We start from the raw sequence: 22915 nt of genomic DNA, 5'->3' as shown, positions 1-22915 counted from the left end.
ATACTTTGCCTAGGATTACATGCATGTGACTACTATAGTGTATAGTATACCTAGCTTACTTTGCTGTCTAGCGGGTGGCCAAAATTTTATTGCAATACACGAATTGTTAATTTTTATGCTGCAGGCGGCAGGCCGACCGGTAAGATAAATGAACATTGACATTTTATTGGGCAAATATTGAAAGGAGTTCGTGACAAAGTTTCTCGCTATTCTCAGAAGACATTTGTCATTCTGATTGCATCAACTGTAATTCAGTAATCATTTTGATGATAATAAAAAAAGTAATTTTCTCACACTATAGGACGATAGATCTCCACTCTGAAGTGCCCCCCACACTCTGTCAATAAGAATAGACTTGTCCCACTGTCTATTCTTGGTACGGTGTAAAGCTGAGTTGGTGAACTACTTTTCGCGAACTTGTGATTGAATTTAACAGAAATATTACCCACTCCAGTGGGGTTGAGTGACACTGATAATCTTAGTTGTGCAATAGAGAAGTGGTCGTCATTAACCCCAACTAACAAGTTAGTGTTTGATGTGTCAAAATTAGGAAAGCGCAAAACTTACCTACCTAACTTAGTTTTACCCTCTTCATTCTCTTTATTTGCTCCCTTTATGATTTACTTTACATTTCTATATTTCATGGATTGAAGAGGTCTCATCATATCATTGCATGCATAGCTTTCACACTACTCTTCACTGTCTTGGGACCATCAAGCAAATGTGGTATGTAAATTGAAATAGAATCTAAAATTAGAAATTACCTAATTCCGAAGTTGTGAACATTGTACTTGAGATGATTTATCTGGTGACTGCGCATGCTCTTTTTTACAGCCATATATTAACTACACAGAATATGGGTTTGATAATGGGGGGGCTCTTTAAAAAGTTTTAGATGGCTCTCAAAAAGAGTCGTATGGTACGTAATGGAATGATTTGGCAATGGTTCGGAGTTGGAAAAGGATAGAGACATCTGCTTTTCCTGATGACAGACTAGGATAGTCTGTCATGGCTGAGATAGTCCTGATGACCTGAGGATAGCAAGCCAATGTTGCAGGTGCTGACTTTATAGTAAAAAATCTCACTACCTAAATAAGTGCTTCTGAGAGGTCGACAGGTCAATTGATATTCCATTACAGGATTGTTAACTATAGGGGTTTTAATTACATCATCTATACAGTGCCAAGGCCGGACATGGATTTAAAAGAGTGGTAGGTTACCGATGAATAGGCCATAATACCTAAGTTAGGGTAGCCTACTTAATAGTACCCTAAAATTAAATTAAAAAAAATCAATCCATGCATCCGTTTACTTCAAATGAAATTAATTTCCTTTAAATTTTTTTTTAATTTGACGATTTTGTTTCAAGTCATTCTCAAAAAAAAATCAGGCTATGGCAGGCCTATGCATGGAAGATGAGCTGAAATAATGACATTGTTCAAGAATATTTTACTAAATCAACTGACAACAAATTGAATGTACGACTTATTTACTGATAATCTCTTTTTTTATTGAATCAAATTCATGAAACTTACTTTTTGAAGATAACTTCAAAACATGATAGTCTAATGACTATTTTGAAAATACCTCCATCAGAAGGTGCTGAGCTCTAGCGGCGATTACTTCAGTTTTGTACCGAGCTATGTGACTGCTGCAGCCGGCCATTTTCTGTCATTGCTGTCTTATTTATTTGTGTTTTATTCATGCGTTAATGTGCAATTGATTTGTGAGATAAAATGCTTAGAATAGTGATTGTGCAATGAACTGAAGTTGGGATGTGCAAGTTTTCGTTTGTCAGAAGAATTATTGTCGTGGATAAAGAAGCGCCCTGGATTCCCAATCAAGGTCAGTTTGCTGCAAAGTGCACACTGACAAAATATAAATCGTAAATCTCATTTGTAATCAAATAATTGTTTACTAGCGGTCTCTGACAAACAATAATAATGCAATTTCTCATATTATATGTTCCAGCCAACGGTATTTTTCAAATCATTTTCGAAAAGTCAGGTTTATCATGTCAAGCTGCTGAGAGATGACTGATAAGCAGAAATGTTTTTGATACAGTAATTAACTTTATGTCTATTTTATATTCCTTATTCCTTGACGCATTCAGCGGATATTCTACTGTTATTTTATTCTAATCTTGTATAATGTTAAGCTAAATTTCCAAAAACATGGATAGTTGGATAGCAAGTTGTTAACAGGCTACGGTACGGTACTGTCAAATTTTATAACACTGGTTATAATGTATTGGTTAATGTACTGGTTATATATTAATGTACTGGTTATATGTATCCTAAGGACTTGACTCTCATATAACAAATTAAAGCATATATAATTTCCTAAAATATTATAGGTATAACTTTTTTATAATTATCTCCTCTAGTTTTCGAGATATCCGCTCTTGAAGTTGTGATATTTTCGAAAAGAAAAACACGTTTGACACCAAACTACTATAGCTTTTGCTTCACAACAGTAGGTACGGTATTTTTCTTTAAGAACTTTTAATACACAATAGCCTAATAGATAACAGGTCTGGTGTAAGAGATTTCAGGGCCTCTGACATGACCTACCGACTGCTTTTTAGGCAGCCGGGACCGTCGATTAACGTGTCCATCCGAAACACGAACATGAAAATGAATGGCTATTATATTAGTCCAGTCAAGGAAAGGTTATAGAGGGAAAAGTTGGGAAGACAATTTTTGACCCTATAGTTCTGTTTAGTGTAACTTAGTAAGGAGGTAAACATATCAAAAGTACCCACCCCTACCCCCTGTGCTAAGGGGGTGGGGGTGGTTTAAAGGTACCATTTTTTGGTTTCACGCATAAAACTCAAACACTATGTATCCTAAGGACTTGACTCTCATATAACAAATTAAAGCATATATAATTTCCTAAAATATTATAGGTATGTATAACTTTGTTATATCTCCTCTAGTTTTCGAGATATCCGCTCTTGAAGGTGTGATATTTCGAAAAGAAAAACACGTTTGACACCAACTTTTTTCTATTTTACCTCTTATAACTTTTTAAAAAACGACGGAGAAAATCAATGTTGATTATTAGCTTTTAGAGCATTAAATTCTCTTCAATTTGATGTATAATTTCACGCTTTTACAAATTACACCTTTTGCAGCAGCTTTAGTGTTGAGTGTGAAATCTCCATTTTAGAAATAATGGACCAATTGGAGGGAATGTTCTAAACAAAATTTTTAATTTTGCAGCTTTGTTGAGACTAGTTAGGAGGAGAACATATCAAAAGTCCCCATTCCTAACTCATGTGCTAAGGGGATGAGGGTGGTTTAAAAGTTGCATTTTTCAGCATTTTGCTTCCACGCTCATATCTTGAGAACAATGCGTTCAACCGGTATAACTAACTATTCAAAAATGAAGCTTGATAAATTCTCTACACTTTTTGTTCAGTGGAATTTTTTGATATTCCCTAACAGTTCCCGAGATATTCGCTCTTGAAGGTGTGTAATTGTTAAAATAACAGGTTTTTGTTCAATGTTTTGCTCTTTCAGGGCTTATAACTCTCCAACAATGTATCATAATTAAACTGATGTTTATCGTAGGTTTGTAGAGCATTGAATTCTCTTTGAAATTATTTATTATTTCACTATTCCAAGTTTTCCTTTTAGTAGGACACCTTTCCTGTGTATTGGTACTTGCGATATATATTGTAGTTCTGATTCTGAAATACATGATTGTTTGAAAGAGAAGGCCAGAACCAATTTTTTCATCCAAAATTTCCTTGTGCCAGATAATACCCCTAAAACCTCGTATTCTATTTTCATTTTCACTTTTTAGGTATTTCCGCCAAATCCAGCCATTGAACAGAAAAATCCACCCTCACATTTTTTTAGATAGCTTAATAAAATTTGAAATGAAATACTCATTCGGAGCCTTCTATCTTTAATAAGTATGCCTACTGAGTTACAATTTTTTTAGGATTAAGTATATTGGAAGATGAAATAAGACATGCCATTAAAAATCTTAAAAAGGAAAAGCACCGGGAAAGGATGGAGTCACATGTGAAGCAATAATAACAGGAATGGAGAAACTCATAAAACCACTCACTATACTATTCAACAAGATTCTAAAGGAAAAGGTTATACCCAGTGATTGGAAAACAAACAAGATCATAATACTGTTTAAAAAAGGATCAAGGTTTGATATTAAAAACTACAGACCGATTACTCTCTCCTCAGTTATATATAAGATATTTGCCTCAATCATAAAAAACAGGATAATAAATAAAGTATATGAAAACCATCCAACTGAGCAGGCAGGATTCAGACCCGGCTACTCTACAACTGATCATTTACAGGCTGCGAATCAGATTATTGAGAAGTGCACAGAATATAGTATACCGATATACCTGGGTCTAATCGATTTCCATAAAGCGTTTGACAGTCTTAATCATTGTAGGATGTGGGATGCACTAAGAGAAACGGGAATAGATAGAGAATATATAAATGTTATTAGAAGTTTATACGAGAACACGGAGGTATATGTCGAGCTTGAGAGAAGAGGGAGAAATATTAAAATAGAGAAAGGACTCAAGCAGGGTTGTCCACTGTCCCCGGTTATATTCAATTGTTGTTTGGAGTATATATTTCGCAGATTGGAGTGGGAAGGCAGAGGGCTTCGGATTAACGGCCAAGAGCTCACGAATCTCCGATTTGCAGATGATGTTATGATCATAGCAAGCAGCGCTATAGAGATGAAGGGAATGATAGAGGAATTAGTTGGTGCTAGTGAAGCGATGGGTCTCCATCTAAATGCACAGAAGACAAGAATAATGACCAATGCAGAAAGAATAAGTGTGCAAGTAGGCTGCGGAAGTATTGAGTATGTGGAGGAATATGAGTATCTGGGTCAGATTCTATCATTCACGAATAGAGCGGCAAAGGAAGTGAAACACAGGATTGACAAAGGATGGAAAAAGTATTGGGCTTTGAAAAGAATATTTAAGGGAAACTATTCCAACAATCTAAAAGCGAGAACTCTATCAATGTGCGTATACCCTGCAATACTATATGGAGCGCAGACCTGGGCACTCACAGAAAATCAAGATAAGAAGCTGGAGACGACGCAAACTAAAATGTTGAGAAGTATTCTTGGCCTGAAGCAAGTACAAAGAGTTACAAACAGGGATATATTAAGGAAAGTAAAGGTGAAGTACTTGCAAAAAGAGGCTCATGTAATGAAATGGAAGTGGGCCGGACACGTAGCGAGACTGCCTGAAGATCGATGGACAAGGATTTGCACGGAGTGGGTACCGATGGACAGGACCAGGAGACGAGGACGGCCACCGACCAGATGGAGGGACGAGTTGTGCCAGAGAGTGGGCCATGCATGGGCGACTACGGCCAGAAATAGGCAATTATGGGCTAAAATAATAAAGAAATTATGATTGTAAATATATTTTGTAAACAGATTTTTATGATTGTAATTAATTAATCAAGGACTGTCAACCTCAAATACCTCGTTAAGAGAGGCTTTTGTTCATGTAATTAATGTAAATAAAGCTTTATTATTATTATATCGTAGGTTTGTAGAGCATTGAATTCTCTTTGAAATTATTTATAATTTCACTATTCCAAGTTTTCCTTTTAGTAGGACACCTTTCCTGTGTATTGGTACTTGCGATATATATTGTAGTTCTGATTCTGAAATACATGATTGTTTGAAAGAGAAGGCCAGAACCAATTTTTTCATCCAAAATTTCCTTGTGCCAGATAATACCCCTAAAACCTCGTATTCTATTTTCATTTTCACTTTTTAGATATTTCCGCCAAATCCAGCCATTGAACAGAAAAATCCACCCTCGCCTTTTTTTAGATAGCTTAATAAAATTTGAAATGAAATAATCATTCGGAGCCTTCTATCTTTAATAAGTATGCCTACTGAGTTACAATTTTACAACAATGATTGGATTTTAAGAAAAATCAATTTTGATTATTTTTTGTTTTTGATCAAAAACATCTTCAGACTATCACCATCTAAATGTATAATTCAAAATACCTCTACAACTTGAGATCAGGTAGACTCTCCTGCTTTATCTCATACCTACGATTTTAAAGTACACCACATAACAATGCACCTTTTATTTCGATAACACCTACTTTCTAAGGTTTAACCATCATCACTGACTTCATTATCCTCAAATTGAGATTTTGCAAATTATATAAGTTTCTAAAATCATTTTCTATCTGAATCACCCGTTAGATGCAATAAAATTCAGTATTTCCTAGTGGAGAGGCGCGCATAAGGACACCCCAAGGATCAAGGACCTGCACCTTAAAGAATAAACCATGCAAGGACTTTCTTTATGCTACTGAGGAAGTAGCTTACATTCAGCAGCCTTCATCTTAGCCCTTAGTTGGGGAAGTTGAGTGATTTCTTTCATTCTACCATCAAAATCCAGACTATCAGGCTTACTGTGCTGTCTTATAGAGGAAAACCCCAACCCCAGCAACTTCATGGTCATGAACCAGTTGCATCAAGGGGTCAGAGCAACTTCTTACACTGCAAGTGAACTGTAATGCCACTCTGTTGTTATGGTTCTCCTCTCCGGACCAAGTAAACCTCTATCTCCTTCAAACCTTGGCAGTTATTTTCTGGCAACGAAAGAACGTTGGTGGAGACTCCGCTCCATGTGCATACATTTGTGAATACAATAACATATCATATAAATATGATTAGGATAGAAAAACATGCTCGGCCCAAAACTATTCTTCTCCCAAATTATAATGAGAATTGAAATTTTTAAATGGCAAATTACAGGGAACTGAGGGGAAATACTAAGTTACAGTTTTTTCAGCTTGTAGAACAACGTAGTGTAGTGGTACTAGAATAAACTATCATTCTAAATCGGGTTGCACAGTTCCATTGTAGGCTACCAATTGATTCACAGCAAGCTGTGAAGCTTGTGCAGCAAGCTAATGACATTGCAATTCATTCAATGTACCAATGTAGATGAATAGTGGTTGTTGGCAGCTGGTTACAGACCACTTTTGTAACGTCTATTTTATATTAATGGTACAGTGTAAATCAACGAAAACACTATATTATAATCAGTCTAGGTTTTAAAAACTAAACGAGTATCCAAAATACCCCAAATTACCTTGTTTCAGAGTAATTGAACTATTATAACTGGGGAAAAGACTCAATGTCTCATTTTGACTCACTTCCTAAGTATTTGGCAGACTGTCATTTGGCACTTGGTGTGGCTGTTATTAATGGCAAGATAAACCATTAAAGAATTCAATGTCATTAGTTTGATGTTGATCCTTGCTGAATGCAAATTAGTGGCGGTTTTAATAGTGGAGGAAGCCGATATTCAGAATGTTCGTTGATTCTTAATCAATATGTATTAGCTTCAGCACTAGTTGGGATCAAAATAAAAACCTACTCTTGACTTGGGATTGGTTTCTCAGTTATCAAATAAATATTTATCAGTTGAGTTTTTCCTTCAAATATCTAGAAAATCTGATAATAATTATCATCAAGATACCATATATATAATATTAAAAGCTCCGTTACTGGTCGACTAGTCACTACAGTATTGCATATTATGAATGCGCAAAATTAGTTTCCTAAAAATAATTTTCCAACTTATTTTATTTGTTGAGTAGTATTTCTGAATTTCAATTTTTATGCATCAATAAATTATTTTTTGTAAATATGACCTTTCCAGAAAAAAATCTTGTTGAAATTAGATGTGTGAAAAAGATGATTTGTTGAATCAAATTTGATTTGGAGGTTCTCAATTATAATTTACTGCTCAATATTGATCTGTAAATGATTGATAGATTATTTCTAAGCATTCAATGTTCTAGTTTCCGCCAACATGCCATTTCCAAGCAAGCTCTCCACTATTACTCCTGGCAATTAATAATAATTGAATCTGTGATTGATTGATATAACTGTGTTGCTTGTTTTGGGCAGTAAGTTTTGTTTGCAAACAGTGGTACGCCAGAGTTTTGATTTAATGCGGACAAAGTAAACTAATTATTGAATAACAAAGCGCGGTCCCGACCCGCGACCCCATCGCATTCAAGTGATTGATATTTGAGATAGCTTCCATAATTATATAATTAGCCTGCAGCGTGCAGCGTCACATGCAAGTATTGAAGTATTGCGCCTGCATGCTTCACAGCTTGCTGGCCAACTATTGGATTATCGCATTGCATGTCATGCACATTTAACTGATCACTATCGCCCCAATATCTTCATTATCAGTTGCATTTGATGATTTTTAGCAACTTGGAACGTTTCATTTTAGGAGCTTCTCAAGATTAGACTACTTGTCTCCTTTTCTTCCCTTTCCCTACTGCCATAGGAAAAGAAGTATTGCTTTCCAGAAAACTCAAGGTATCCTAATTTATGAAAACACAAATTTCAATATTGTCAACCACTTTTTATTATTATAAATTATTATAATATGTACAGAACCTGGTTTCGTGGCTTTACCAGCCACATCTTCAGCTGTTTGTTTACAACTTACAATGTTTAAATTTGTGTTTTCATTATGGAAAAGTACCACAACATCACTCACAACACAACTGTAGGTATCCTAATTTCATGTTTCCCACACTCTATTTCATTTTTCTTGCTCTACTACCATAGGTTAGGACGGTATTTCTTTCCAAAAAATTAAGAATCTGATTCAATTAGGTTAGTCAATAGTTGTGCAAAGCTATTACCTTAGGTCCATGTGAAGATTATACCTATAAATTAAGTAGTAATTTTAATGTGTAATAATAATATACTGTAAATTCATTGATTTCGTGACTTACACTGTTACTGGGGTACCTAATGCTTATCATTAGTCACTATTAATTATGATAGTGAATTATTGCACTACTCTTGGCTACTCAATTCAGTAATGTTCTGTTCCACAATACTACTATGGGGGAAAAGTTCTGTAAAATAGAAGTAAGACTCCCTTCCCAATCCATTAGCTATAGTGAGATTCAAATCAAACTGTCACGATTAGTGGAATTAGAAGCATCATGCTATTCATAAGGAATGATGACAGTTATAAGTGAATATCACTATTTCTGGTCTGTTTGTTTTGCCACTGTAAAAGCTGTAAAAGCTTGTTGTGCAGGCATGATTAATTTGAGTTGCGGTTTTCGCTTTGTGAAAGTTCTGCTTTGAATTATTATGCTAAATTACGCTATTGTTTATGTATTCCCGACACAAAGTACTAATTGCATTTCAAATCTCAATTCTAGATGACACTTGGTGTTGAACCTGTTAATTTGTCAAGATTCGTTAAGCTTCATAAATTTACAAGCTCTATCAGCAATTACAATCATAGTTGAAATCTTTAAGATTCTTACTTACTTTCCATTCTACAAAAAAAATATTTATCAGTCAGAGTTTTAATATTGCATATGCAAATACTTCAAGGTGTGTGGCAAAGATGATTTTACAATTTTATCAGTAAGTTATCCATAGTAGTTGAATGTTTACCTTTGTGTCTAGGAAATTGACATTTCTCGTCTTATACTACGTTTCTATTAGTCAATGGCAAAATACATTACATAGGATATGATTTCAAATCCCCTTTCTGATTATTGGAATGCTCTAAGAAATTCTATAATAATTTCAGCTCTTTAAAATATCATGTTATCTCAAATCAATAACAATTCTCTACACTTCTACACAATTGTGATATTCCTTTCTTCACAAATACTGAACTAATATGTATAACTCATTCAATTAACAGTTTTACACTTTAGTCAATATAGAAGATAAAGCACACACTTACCTCTGACGGTCGCTTTTTATATTTTGTCACACAGTTCATGGTTTGAATCTGTGAAAGTGTGCATGTAACACTGCAACCTGTATAGTTTTTTTTAGTCTTTGTCAGATTGTTACTTTGTATGTTAATGTAATAAAGAGTGTTGTACACTATTATATTATGGATTCGCCAAAATTAAAAAGGAGTCTTATTATCTAAACATGTAGAAGTCGACATTTATAAAAATGGTGTGCATCCATCCCAAGTAGCACATTGAGAAGTCACTCAAGAAGCGGTTTCATATTGGCTGTACGTAATAAATATTTTGGTCATTCAAGATATTTTGATTACAATAAACATAAGTTATCTTCTATTTGACGTCCGGAAATAGAAATCATTGTGAAAAATATTGTAGATAGTTTCCTTTCACTTGACACCAAGGAGCAAAGATGCTTCAAGTCGAGGCTGTCTTGCTTTTGCTTATCTTTAATTTCTATTGCCTTGGTCAGACTAGACAGCCTTCCAGTGTAAATAGTTTTTCCGATGAGAAATTTAATTTATGCAAATCTATTCAACTAGATAAAACAAATATTCTCTCTTATTAACTATGAACCAGATTTATTTTAGCATATTATTATAATATGTTAATCTTTCAAAATCATTTTTTTAGTGAGGTTTAATAAAAATCTCAGAACGGCATTACTGAATCAACTTTTTCTAGGACATCTTAATTTGCATAGAATTTCTCAGTTATATTAGTTATCAGTTTCAAATTACAGTAATTTGTAAAATCTCTAAATTCATTGTTCAAGTTACCGTTTCAAGCTTGAAAAGCAAGAATTGCTGTTGAAGATAATAGTTTGTTGTTGGAAACGAGTGAATGGAAGATGCCTGTGATTATAGAGCAACTTGAACAGCTATGGTACCAGTTCTTCGGTTACCGAAAGGTCAGACACATCTGTGTCTGTGGCTGTGAAAGCAACTTTCAATGGAAAATGCCACTCTTCTGCTAAGATTTGCGTCATAGAGTTTGAACACAAAGAGATCCAGTATTGCAATTTGTGTAAAAACTGATTGAATAATTATTTCATTGGCCAATCTTATTCAATGACTATTGTTAGTCAAATTAGTTTCCCAATTATTCAACGTATTAATTCTCAAAAAAGGTCATACTGTAATATAGTATCTGTACATCGTCTTCTATTAAAAAACCACGTGCATACAAAAATGCATTATGTATATGTGTATCTTGAAGCTCAACTGAATTTGCATTTGAACCATTTTGGAAAATGCAGTGATGTATTTTTTTGTAAAACGAACTCGGTAAAAATCATTAATGATCTTGATAAACAATAACATCCATGCAGAAAAATAACAATATAACCTCTTGAACAGCTATCATTATTATTTTGTAAAATGGTAAAACTAGTCTCTTGACCTAATCTCTTGAATATTTAATGTTCATAGATTGAACAATTTTATCAATTTGTGAAATTAGTACACAGATACATAAAGCCAAACATTAAGCAATTCCAATACTATCTTCTAATTCCATTTATCTCCTAGATTTTTGTTAATTATTACACATATTGCTTCAGTTCAAACACTAAACCAGAATGGAAGGAAAATTTAACGCTCGCAATTGACAAATCTCCCCTAAATTAGGCTGGGTTACACCAATATTATTGAAGAAAAAAACTTGTTACATTCTTGAAACTTGAAAAAAACTTGATGCTATAAGAAAAAGTCTATATAACAAACTGCATTATCAGGCATCACACAATTAATTTATTAAAACTGCACTTTGTTTTGTTGTTGGCTTATAAGTATAAAGTGATTGCTACTACATAAACAATTAAATCGTTCCGGGTTTGCAACTGAAGCTGTGCTCCAGTATGGAAACAAAGGATGATGTTGCAGAAAGTATTAGGTTAGTCAGGGATAAATGTACTGCGCATGTAACAGTGATGAATATTTATATTGAATGTAGGCATCACTTCATGTATGATATTATACGAGTATAATACACGATTAAAATCACTGGAACAAGTGTTATTTTTTAATAATTTTGGTAGTGAAAACACTAATTTGAAATTGTCAACCACTTTTTATTATAATATCATACATGAAGTAATGCCTACATTCATCCAAATTTATTATAAATTATTATAATAAAAATTGGTTGACAATTTCAAATTAGTGTTTTCATTATGGAAAAGTACCACAACATCACTCACAACACAACTGTAAAATTTTGGTAGTGTCATCAATTATGAGGGAGACTAAGACTTAAATATTTCAAATAGAATGTAGAGTATGTGGACGAACCGTTAAGAATAAAGCCGCAGAGAAACAAAATTTGAAATTTTCTAGAGTTGGGGGGTCCTAGCACTCCGGTTGGGTTTGATACGTGAATACCAAGAAAGAGAGAGAGTGCGAAAGATGGAGGCGGTTGTAATATTAAATTAGTCAAGGGATTTGAAAGATAAAATAGGTTTCGTACTTTGGGAATGAAAAAGAGATGTAATAGTATATTCCCCTTATAAAACAAGAAACTCTTAAAAACTGGAAACCCATGATAAAGTGGATGAAAATGAGCAAAATCCTTGGGCAGAATAATTTTCCAACTTGTTAGAAGGAGAAGCATAGGCAGAGCGTAAACCATGCGAACGAATTATGTATAATATTGCAACTTTCGAGGTGGAATTTATCGGAAATTTGTCTAATCCTGGGTAAAAGATGATTGTATGACTCCTACTAAAAATTCTTCTAGAATCTTTTTCATCTCGATAATAATTTTTGAACGAGCGTCAGCGAGCTTTTTTTTTGATTCAAGACCAAAGTCGTTGTCCGTCTGTATGTATGTTCCACAATAACTTTTCAAAGACTTGATCAATCATCTTCAAATTTGAAACACATATTCTTCGACCCTTTTTACTGATCAAGTTCGTTGGACAACAGAATTTATCGACTCTTTCGCTACACTTTTAATTAATATCTGGTTGATGTTAAAAGTTCTAGAGCAGCCCCAAAGCTGAATTCCATAGGTCCAGACAGGTTTTAGAATTTGTTTGTAAATTAATATTTTGTTGTACAATGATAATTGCGATTGCCGGCCCAACAGCCAATTCTTGTTAAAAAAATATTTAGCTGTTTCCATAATTTTTACCAACTCTGTTCAATTTTAAAAGCTGCGGGTTTCAAAAGATTACCACAGTAATTCATGAGCGAGTTCTCCAACCCAAGGGGTCACTAGTTATTATCATTATCATTTCAATACTTTTCAAAATTATTCCAATCCTCCCAATTGTCTGGTTTCAGAATCCTTAACAAATAAACTTTCATAAAATACTTTACTTTTTTGAATAATGTGATCATAATTCCAATATTATTTTAAATAAACCTAATATTGAAAGTTTAATCTTATCAGTTCTTAATTATATTAATGGTGTTATATACATGAAAATTTCTCCATCATAAAATTTCCCATCCACTAATTATGTTCTTTATTTTTTCAGGTTAGAATGCGGTGGTTTGTGGTCCATAGTATCTAGAATGTAACTGTCAAGAGTAGACTTGAAAGGGTGTGAAATGTTTCTTACTTCAATTCCTTTCCATCCAGGTAAGGATTATCAATCATAGATAACAATGAATGATTAATTCATGATAAGACATGCGCAACATTAATTTATAAATAATTATATACCAACTATCAGTTCACTATTGTTTAATAAGGTTTTATAACAAACACAATTGACCGCTTTCACGTATACTAATACTTGAGAGCGAGAAGTTGCCTTGTTGCGAGATTCATAGTGCAGAAAAGAATAATGCAATCGAACAGTAGTTGTCCTTGATAACTCCACTATACCTGTAATATGATTGAAATTATTCCTCTCACAAGTAATGAGGAATGTTGATCTTGTTAGGCGGGCTCCACCCCAAACTCAAATTATCCACATTAATCCTACATTGTAAAACTTCAATATTGACGCCTATTTTTGAAAATTAAAAACAATTCTGTGATCTTATTCTTTTCAACACTTGTTTGATTGATTTACAAATACAAATCATCATGAGGGGCAATAAAATGTCCTTTTTTATTTTGTCTATTGTCAGACACATTAATGTTCTCGAATTATTTCATCAAATGATACTTTTACCAGTAGTTGAATATACATACTAGCTAAAACATAGTATAATATTATCATGAATGATTTTTTTTATTTTATATTTTATCATCACTATTTATTTGAAAGGATACAAATAAAAGTTATTTGTTGAATTAATTTATGATGATTAAAATAGGATGAAATACTACAGAACAGTATATAGAATGCATTTTTACCTACTCTAGTACATGGGTTTCCCATAGTTGAGTAGGTTAATTTCCAATAGAATTAAATTCCATATTTTTTATAGACCTGTATTGTATTTTAGATATTTTGTACTCTTTATGTTTTAATTTTTTTAATGAAATAAATTTATTATTATTTTTCTTTCATAAAGCTAGCTAAATATTTTTTTTATTATTCATGCTGAATATTTTTATTGGCATGTTTCAATGCCTAGGGTGCTATGCAGTCTTAATTTATAAACACTATCATTTATAATAATTGTTGCTCTATTTTATTCATATTATTATACTATCTATGCTGCCGTGCTACCAATTTTTCCTTAAACGGTTGGAATAGCATATAACACCTGTCACACTAAGGAAAGTTGTCGGCTCCAATAAAATAGATACTTGATAAACTGTGAATGGATCTATTGCCTATGAATGAGAAATCCAGTTTTCAGAGCAAATTAACTTATAATCTTCAGATGAAAATTTTGGCAAAAACACAGAATTATAAAACGAACAATAACTTATAAGCTTAATGATTTCAAGTAACTACGAACTAAAATACTTATCTAGATTACAGTTGAAACACAGTGGCTATTGGCTTTACTATACAAACAGCAAATTATGCACAAAAATTTATATAAAACTCAATTTAAAACATTAATAAATTTACTTAAACAGACAATAATTCAGAGCACAAAATTATACAAGCAACAGCCAGCCATATATTCAGAAGAAGGTCCAACAGGAAAAAGACACAATTTGCCAGTCACGAAAGACAACGCCCTCTTCAATATCGATCTTTACAGACACGTCAACACAAAATTATAACTTATAAATTTAGAATTCACATTCTACATCTGTTCTCAATAAAACTTTAATTTGAAAATGTTATTTTATATTTTTATACATATATTCTATTCAAATAAACGATTTATTCAGTAATTTGTTAACCCTACCTCGGTGACATTATGGAACAATGCAACAAACATTTACGATAATAAATTCTCCGTCAAAAAATTTGTCCGTCTATTGATAACTCTGACATTTACTATAAAGTTCCATAGATCTCGAATTGAAGATTCGATTTAAATGTGAGAAGAAAAATGTAATATTACAAATACCCCCCTCTTGACATAAAAAAATTTTACTGTTTGAAAAATTTAAAGAAAAAATTTACATTGACCCTAATGAAAATTGTTGAAATTTAAATTCGAGAACAGTAACATTTTTTCTAGAAAAACATTACATGTCATCCAAAAATATTGAAAATTATTATAAAAATTCATCAATAGCATTTGTTATATGTTTCCAAACAATATCTCGAAATATAGAATATCATTATTACTTTTGATTTAGCTTTATAATTTAAAGAAAAATATCTCAACAGAAAGTTTAATATGTAAAGAATAGTTTTTTGAAATTGCACATAAATTAATAGATAGAAAAATTTAATTTTTATTGCATAAAAAAAATTTTAGTATGTTGAATAAAAAAATTATTATTATTATTTTTTTTTTTTTTATTAATGAATTGATGAATTGTTACATTTAATTTTCACATAAAATTTCAATAAATCAAAAAATGTTCATTTCTTTCACTATTGACGCGGTTGATTTTATTGATGCACATTTTGGAAAACAGTCCGTTAAGGCACTCAGTATGATTTTCAGTTAAGTGTGACTCCAATGTGATGACGTTAAGTGTTGGGCTGATCTGGATGCACGTATTGTTGGGCTGATACTTGTAGTCGACTGCTGCATACCAAACTCGATACAGGTGACATCTCAGTTAGCATTTCTTCATGTTTGTAGTAGACGGCTGCATTCCAAACTTGATACCGGTGACATCTCAGTTAGCATTGCTTCATGTTTGTAGTAGACGGCTGCATTCCAAATTCAATACAGAGTCACATAAATTTTGTATCATATTTGTAATTATACAATGTACATTTCAGGCTTGAAATGACAATGTAATTCGTTTTTTGGAAAAGAGATAGACGCTGCATACAGGATTAATTTAGGTGAGGATTAATTTAGGTAAGGTTTGGTTTTTTGATATTTTCAGTTTTCAAGGTTTAGAGTTCTGCATACAGGAATAATTTAGGAGAGGATTTTTTGAATCAATTCTTTCATGATACTGTGACTGTTCTTCTGAATTCAAAGTTGTGAATGTGAACATGGATGGCAATTACCTCCAGGTAATGCAGTAGTGTTGAAGTTTGAGATACAGAGTCAGCAATAAGCATTGGCATTGCTATTGGCGTATGCTTTGGTGTCGGCTGTGGCATCGGCGTTGATATTGGCATTGGCGCAGATTTTGGCATTGGCGAAGCTATTGGCATTGGCGTTGATTTTGGTGTTGGCATCAGCATTGGCGCAGATTTTTTGGCATTGGCGTAGCTATTGGCATTGGCGCAGGCATCGGCATTGATTTTTGTTGTTGGCATCAGCATTGGCGCAGATTTTGGCTTTGATTTTTGTTGTTGGCATCAGCATTGGCGCAGATTTTGGCATCGGCATTGGCGCAGATATTGGCTTTGGCGCAGGCATCGGCGTTGACATCAGCACAGGCATCGGCGTAGATTTTGGCGTAGTTATTGGCGTTGACATTAGCGTAGTTATTGGTATTGGCCGCAGCGTAGATTTAGGCGTAGATATTGGCGTAGTTATGTCACACTAGTTTGAAAATCACCCAAATGTTCTTAACACTCTTCATGGCGTTCACTTGTTACTGATTTCGAGATTCACATGATAACTATTTCAATGTTAATGTCTGTGCTGTACCTGTTATCTTAAAATGCTTATAAACTAAGAAGAAAAACTTGATTAGGCTATCAATACAATCTAATACACATAAAAATTATTTTAAGTATCTATGAAATTGAAATTTGTTAACATCTTATTATACAGTCAGCAATACATAAATTGTAAAATATGGACATATCAATGATAAATTTAAAAAAAAAATCATTCATTTTCATCTATTCACTGTTCAAATATCAAAATTTTAATCCATTCTTCAAAATAAAAATATAAGTTCATAACACCCTGTATCATTATCAAAATTGTAAAAAACAAACATCATAACAACACAACAAAAATTTAATTTCAATACATATTTCAATAATTTCAGACATTTGGTTTTCTATTCAATCATTTCATAATATATTTGCATTTCATTATTAATATAACATTTCATTTATAGCATGTTCATTTCACATTTATGATTTATCATTCAGGGTTTCAAAATTATTTAGTTTTAATTTTGTTCAAAAATTGTATAAAAAGCAAATTATTTAATATTATTAATCATCGTTTGTTGGATACTATAGTTTATTTCGACTCTTCAATGTTCTAAACACAAACTACATTTCATGACAAAACTTTACTATCAAACATTAAACAAGAAACCATTCAAAACATCAATAATATTTTGCTTCAAAGGCAAACAATATTCATCATTAATCATCATTTTGCATCTATGGCAATCAACATTATTAATCATTATTTTTTGCATCTATGGCAATCAACATAAGTAATCAACACAAAAATTATTATCTCATTACTGCCTCTCTAAGTCATAACCTCTGTTATTCCTTCTTTAGGCAATAATGGGTTTCCATCTCAAAAAACAATCACATACCAGCAAAATTCTAATCAACAAACCCCACTAAAAATTCTACATACACTCCAGCACCCATTTCAAACGATAATCAATCATATCAAAATTTATAGAACAAACAGTTTTAAAATTTGAAAAAAAAATCAATTACAAAACACTTATTTCAATTAATAATATAACAAAACGTTTTAAATTGAACCAATTATTTTTTTAAAATAATTTAAAATTTAAAGACTGTATAATAAGTATAAACATTTCAAGATTATAATACAAAGACGATCAAGATGAAATATGGGTAAATAAATTCCCTAAAAAATACAAACAAGAGAGAAAGAAAACTGGGTAAATAAATTCCCTAAAACAATATACACAGAATTGATACACTTCACATAAGTGATACATGATGAAAAAATATACCACAAGCAAACAATTATTTACACTACAATGGATAGATTTTGGAAAAGTTAAGTTTCATCAACAATTAAAGATTAGGAAAATAAGCTACTATTTCAACTTCTAATATTATTTCAGAAAAAAATACAAATTAAATGACTATGGACAAGATTGGTTAAGATATGCTTCATAGAAGAAATTTACTGAATATTACACAAAGACAGGAAAGAATTGAAATTTGAAAAGATCAAGGGCCAAGAAAAATAGGCTACAGGAAAGAAAAAAGATACAATTATGGACTCTTACCATACGTAGTATTTACGGTCATTGCTATTCTGAATCCCGGCATGACACAGGATTCCTAATCATTGTGTGTTGGGGAATACCCTTTCATCATGTGATTCATTGTCATCATCTTGTAAGTAAGCAACTTGAAACAACCTTTGAATACTAGCACATCAATGGAAACTTTGTGTTTTGTTTTCTTCAATAACATGATTTTATTCATGGGTTCATTGTTTTAACAAAGCAATTTTGCTCACAAAAGTCAATCATGCTCACTTGAGAATGCATTGCATACACCTTTTCAATTCTCAGTTGAAAGTTGAACTCATCAACTTGACTCAAAACAACATTCATTTTGTTCACATTGTTCCTAACCTCCACAGAAACCTGTCTCATGTAATCATTCACTTTGTTTACTGTTTTCCAAACTTTCGATGTAGTAATCTGATCCATAGAAACATTCTATTTGTTTACTGTTTTCCTAACCTTCAATGTAGCAATAGTACTTTCTTGATAGTTGACTTTCAATGAAGACAACTCCCTACCTACGTCTTTACTCAATTCTACACTTTCACTATGGTTGACTTTTTCAACAACAGTAACTAGGCCTACATTGTCAGAAACTTGAATGAGTTGATCTTGTAACTTAACAGTACTATCATCCTGCTTCAATTTGTTTTCATCTTCATGATTATCTTTCACTGTTTCATTTGCATTTTTCAATAGAAGGTTTATACTAACCTGCTCTAGTCTAATGCTAGTACATTCTTGCTTCATATCATCAAACCTAGCATTTTGATTTTTAAACATTTGGTCTAACTTAGCATTTTGCTCATCAAACTTTTGTGTTAAGAATGCTATAAGATTCAGATCATTTTTAATGTTTGCCATTTTGTAATATGCACTGATTCATTAAAACTTGATCTCTCTTGAACCGACTTCCCACTCAGCAACAAACCATTCACAACCTATCAAGATATCTATCCTACCAATAATTTTTTATATAACCAGGGATATATTTTGTAGTTTGAGTCCCACACCAGGGCGTACCATTTGCCGTGCTACCAATTTTTCCTTAAACGGTTGGAATAGCATATAACACCTGTCACACTAAGGAAAGTTGTCGGCTCCAATAAAATAGATACTTGATAAACTGTGAATGGATCTATTGCCTATGAATGAGAAATCCAGTTTTCAGAGCAAATTAACTTATAATCTTCAGATGAAAATTTTGGCAAAAACACAGAATTATAAAACGAACAATAACTTATAAGCTTAATGATTTCAAGTAACTACGAACTAAAATACTTATCTAGATTACAGTTGAAACACAGTGGCTATTGGCTTTACTATACAAACAGCAAATTATGCACAAAAATTTATATAAAACTCAATTTAAAACATTAATAAATTTAATTAAACAGACAATAATTCAGAGCACAAAATTATACAAGCAACAGCCAGCCATATATTCAGAAGAAGGTCCAACAGGCAAAAGACACAATTTGCCAGTCACGAAAGACAACGCCCTCTTCAATATCGATCTTTACAGACACGTCAACACAAAATTATAACTTATAAATTTAGAATTCACATTCTACATCTGTTCTCAATAAAACTTTAATTTGAAAATGTTATTTTATATTTTTATACATATATTCTATTCAAATAAACGATTTATTCAGTAATTTGTTAACCCTACCTCGGTGACATTATGGAACAATGCAACAAACATTTACGATAATAAATTCTCCGTCAAAAAATTTGTCCGTCTATTGATAACTCTGACATTTACTATAAAGTTCCATAGATCTCGAATTGAAGATTCGATTTAAATGTGAGAAGAAAAATGTAATATTACCATGCACAAAAATATCGTTACTTTTTTGTGAATATAGAGGTAGGAAAAGTCCTTGAAATGTGAAATATCAAAAGAAAAGTGATATCAAAGATAGTTATGGGGATGCTATTCCCATACCATTCACTATCCTAATGCATGCATCCAAGATGCAATACTATGCCACTGGCACAGATTACCGTCCCGTGCTCTCAAAATATCGATTAGTAAATGTGGCATAAAAACCATCTGTGCTTTGTTTGTATCTTGAAACCGTGGTACTGTACTAGGTTGCCAGATAACACCGTAGACATAGTCTATGCAATAAGTTGGCTAGATGCTAGAACAAGAGCAACCTTGTTTACAACGTTGGATGTCTATTCCTATTCTGATTGTGAATGCTCCACGTGGTGCATGAAGAAACTTCGTTGTGGGGCGGGAGAGGGGGGGTAACCTGAAGGGGTGTGGTGGAGGGGGTCGAGATAAGAGTTGTCTATAGTCGGTGGGCGCAGTTGAGCTGATTGAAGTAAGTGCCAGTACAGTTTTGAAGTTGCTGCAGGAGTGGCTCTTTCGCCGTTAGCTGTTGCTTTGGCTGAAAAGTAGCGTTTTTCGGACAAGTGGTTAGTTAGTACGCGAGTAGACTCGGTTGCCTAGTGTGCCGGTGTGACTGTGCGTGCCCGTGCCAGAGTGTCACTGTGTTAGTGCCAGCCTGCAAGCAAATTGGATTCTTCCCCAGTTCGGTTCTACACTTGCATTTTCGAAAAGTATGCTTCAAGATTCATTATCTATTCTATTACTAACATTACACCTAAGTTTCTCTAGTGCAAGTTTGTCAAATCTAGTCTCACATAATAGTCAATATCAAAATATTGTAACCAATTAAAATCATGTTATTTACAGTCTACTCAGTCATGCAGAAAAGATGAAGTTACAGACTGAATATGAAGCATCACCCTTATTTTGTAAAATTTAAGAGTAGATGAATCAATTCCATTTCTAATCTTGTCCATTTTTTTACATGAATGTATGAATGTATTAAACTAAACATTATTTTTTCACGAACTGTGATACTGACAGATATCTATTCCAAGGGCGATGGCTCCAATTTCTGATTAACATCCAATCACCCCAATGTTCCATTCGATTATTGTTATCATCATTATCATCTTCATCTTGAGATTCATATTATTTATACCTTCAAATCAGTCCTTTCCATTTCATTGTATTGAACTAATTCATTTTTGACATCAGAATACTCTTCAATCACTAGCAAAAGACTATTCCCGCTGTTAGCCATTCTCATTACAAATACAGTAATTATCTTACATCTTAGTTTTGCGATTCTAATTAGGGCATGAATTCATGCTGTCGAATAATTCGGGTGTTCTCTAAAGCCCTGCACATACACATAGATTTTTGTTCGTACGATATTTTGCCGTCCTTATGAATTCTATCAGATTAAACGGAACTTGACAAACATCATCTGTTTGAAATTATCTGTTTAATCCAATAGAATTTATAAGGACGGCAAAATATCGTACGAACAAAAATAATCTTACACTTATGACATACTCTTACTCTTACACATAATGACACAGTCAACTAAATGTGGCATTTCCAAAGTATGTTCATTATTATCAAACTTGAATCCATAGGGGATGCATTGGTATTAGATTATATCAACTCAATTAGAACTATGCTATGATGTTATCAGTAATACAGTTTTTTGTAGACTGTAGAGTGGTAGATGCGGTCTATGTTTCAGAGGTTGATTCATCATTAGATTGGTCTGAAAAGTTGTAGTCTCGATTGTCTATCAATGTGAGAATTGACTGCTCGTTAAAAACCATTAGCTGTTTTAGTATTTCGCTAATAGTTTTAATAAAGATAACATTGTTCTCATCATATGATGGGAAATTTATGCAATACCTCTGACGTCAGTATGAATCTCCTTACTGCATCCAGATTGTTGATTAGATCTGTATAACTCCCAGAAGCACACTTCTTGCTAAACAAGCTACCAACAATTATTTATTCCAATTTATTGCAATACAACCCAATAATTCTGAAAGTGATACAGTTGTTTCACTTAACTAGCTGTTTTACCTGTATAAGGAATTTATGTCATTTCAGTAGTTGACTTTGATTCAATTAGTAATCAATTTGAAGGTAATATCATGTTCCTTGAAAGGAACTCTATTTCAACTTGACTTCTGATTCTAATTAGCTGATTTCGCTTTCTCTGACTGGGGATGCTTTAGCCTGATGCTTTTTGTTTCTAATAAATTTTGGCGTTCAGGATAGATTGAATCTGAAATATTCGGATTGGAATATTTTACTGTTATCAGAGCAGATAGAGGTTATAAAAATATAAATCTAAGTACCCTTTTTAAAATTATTTAGTCACAACATGTTTCGTTTATATGATGCCATTATTATTATTTGATAAAATAAGAATTTTATTATTATTATTAATATAATAATGGCATAATACAGCCGAAACATGTTGTGATTAATAATTTCAAAAAGGGTACTTAGATTTATATTCAAAAGTAGCCCTAAAGAAAAAAGACAGATAGAGGTTATGTATGATTTTTATCAATTTAAGAATTGAATCAAGTTCAAATACCGGATTTACAAAATAGTGCATATTTTTATGGACAAGGTC

At 32.7% G+C, this 22915-nt stretch overlaps 1 protein-coding gene across 7 annotated transcripts in view; it reads left to right on the top strand.

Annotated features, from left to right (window-relative positions):
• Positions 1-1623: 1623 nt before the first annotated feature.
• Positions 1624-22915, top strand: part of LOC111046027 (protein gustavus) — a 150950-nt gene continuing 129658 nt past the window's right edge. For 2 of the 7 annotated variants that reach the window (XM_039422931.1, XM_039422950.1), the window contains exon 1: positions 20764-21011. The gene's annotated coding sequence lies outside the window, so the exon portion shown is untranslated. Of the gene's footprint in view, positions 1846-20743; positions 21012-22915 lie in introns of those variants that run through there. The other 5 variants (XM_039422957.1, XM_039422962.1, XM_039422926.1 and 2 more) reach the window with 5 other exon arrangements.

Source organism: Nilaparvata lugens, chromosome 1 (assembly GCF_014356525.2).
Source record: "Nilaparvata lugens isolate BPH chromosome 1, ASM1435652v1, whole genome shotgun sequence".
Taxonomy (NCBI): Eukaryota; Metazoa; Arthropoda; class Insecta; order Hemiptera; family Delphacidae; genus Nilaparvata; species Nilaparvata lugens.
This window is presented reverse-complemented; position numbering and strand designations above follow the sequence as displayed.